The 2,500-nt window shown below is 35.4% G+C and overlaps 1 protein-coding gene across 2 annotated transcripts in view; it reads right to left on the bottom strand.

The window, feature by feature from the left end:
* Window positions 1-2,500, bottom strand: part of LOC143274821 (synaptic vesicle 2-related protein-like) — a 77,748-nt gene that overhangs the window by 20,529 nt on the left and 54,719 nt on the right. The window lies entirely within an intron of this gene.

The raw sequence follows: 2,500 nt of genomic DNA on the forward strand, positions 1-2,500 counted from the left end.
GAAACACGACACAACATACATCAGTTCTTTAGTATACCTGAAACAGTAATGACTCTGGAACAAACTTGAAACACGACACAACATACATCAGTTCTTTAGTATACCTGAAACAGTAATGACTCTGGAACAAACTTGAAACACAAGACACAACATACATTAGTTCTTTAGTATACCTGAAACAGTAATGACTCTGGAAGAAACTTGAAACACAAGACACAACATACATCAGTTCTTTAGTATACCTGAAACAGTAATGACTCTGGAACAAACTTGAAACACAAGACACAACATACATTAGTTCTTTAGTATACCTGAAACAGTAATGACTCTGGAACAAACTTGAAACACAAGACACAACATACATCAGTTCTTTAGTATACCTGAAACAGTAATGACTCTGGAACAAACTGAAACACCAACACACAACATACACCAGTTCTTTAGTGTCCCTGAAATAGTAATTGTTGACACCGCTGGCTGATAAATAAAAAGGCGACACAAAAAAAGGAGGAAAGGTAGTTTCATTCACCGAACGACATTAAGTTTGATCACTAAAACTTCAACAACAAAAGAAAAGAAGAAGAAGAAACAACAACAACAACAACAACAACAAGAGAGGCAAGGCCTTCAAGACTCACTTGTGATACACTTTAAAAAAAATCTAATCGTTAAAATGTATTCTGTATTTGTTATTATAAAGCTTCGCGTTAAGAAAAAGAAGAAAAAAAGTCCTAACCAGATTTGAATTAAGTCCCCTAGCAGTAATTACAGAGTAATTTCCCTTTTTTACTATCTGCACCAAAACGTTTGCAAAATAAATAAAACTTCCATGCTTAGCAAAAGAAGTTCCTGTTTGAACAAAAAATGATAATAATGACTGCTCTTGTTGTTGGGTCGAATATCAGATCAAAGTGCCAAGTTTAGAGAATACAAAAAATATAAATATAACAGTAAATGCAGTGTGCATATAATTAGGTTTCATTTTTGACTCACTTGTGTAAACAAAGTGAGTCTATGTTTTAACCCGGTGTTCGGTTGTCTGTGTGTGTGTGTGTGTGTGTGTGTGTGTGTGTGTGTGTGGTAAACTTTAACATTGACATTTTCTCTGCACATACTTTGTCAGTTGACACCAAATTTGGCATAAAAAATAGGAAAAATTCAGTTCTTTCCAGTCATCTTGTTTAAAACAATATTGCACCTCTGGGATGGGCACACAAAATAAAAAAACGAAACCTAATTATATGCAAACTGCATTCACTGTTATATTTATATTTTTTGTATTCTCTAAACTTGGCACTTTGATCTGATATTCTGACCCAACAACAAGAGCAGTCATTATTATCATTATTTGTTCAAACAGGAACTTCTTTTGCTAAGCATGGAGATTTATTTATTTTGCAAACGTTTTGGTGCAGATAGTAAAAAAGGGAAATTACTCTGTAATTAATGCTAGGGGACTTAATTCGTTTTAAACTGATCTTTCTCATCTTAAACATTACATTTTGAAAATATACACAATACATAAAAATTTTGGATTTTTTTTTTCCAGTGTATCACAAGTGAGTCTTGAAGGCCTTGCCTCTCTGTTATTTTTATTTTATTTTTTTATTTTTTTTTTTGAGCCTATCCCAGAAGTGCGATATTGTTTTAAACAAGATGACTGGAAAGAACTGAATTTTTCCTATTTTTATGCCTAATTTGGTGTCAGCTGACAAAGTATTTGCAGAGAAAATGTCAATGTTAAAGTTTACCACGGACACACACACACACACACACACACACACACACACACACACACAGACAACCGAACACCGGGTTAAAACATAGACTCACTTTGTTTACACAAGTGAGTCAAAAAACAAACCAAAAAAAAACACAATACAAACAAAAAACAAACAAACAAACAAACAAAAAAAACAACAACAAAAAACACGTGCACACAAATTCACAAACACATTTAACACAACACAAACTTCCATGTCCAACGATACCAATTACACAAATTCCCCATTTAAAAAGATATGATAGATATAAGAAATGAATGTAAATAATAATCAGCGAATAAAGTAGAAGTAAATCAACACAAAAGAATGGGAAGTAAAGCGATTGCATAATCACAATAAAGAAAATACAATACGTACATTACAAATAAAATGTCACAAACATGTACGGTTGGACAGACAAACACACAGAGACAGACAGACTGACAAACAGAGACAGACAGACAGACAAACACATAGAGACAGACAGACCGACGGACGGACAGCCAGCCAGCCAAACAAACAGAGACAAAGAGACAGGCAGACAGACGGACAGACAGACAGACATTCAGACAGGCGGACAGACAGACAGATAGACAGACAGTTAGACAGAGAGACAGACAGACAGGCGGACGGACGGACAGACCGACAGACTGACAGACAGACGGACAGACAGGCAGACAGACAGAAAGGCGGATAGACGGACAGGCAGACGGACAGACAGGCAGACAGACAGACGG

Source organism: Babylonia areolata, chromosome 29 (genome assembly GCF_041734735.1).
Source record: "Babylonia areolata isolate BAREFJ2019XMU chromosome 29, ASM4173473v1, whole genome shotgun sequence".
NCBI classification, from domain to species: domain Eukaryota; kingdom Metazoa; phylum Mollusca; class Gastropoda; order Neogastropoda; family Buccinidae; genus Babylonia; species Babylonia areolata.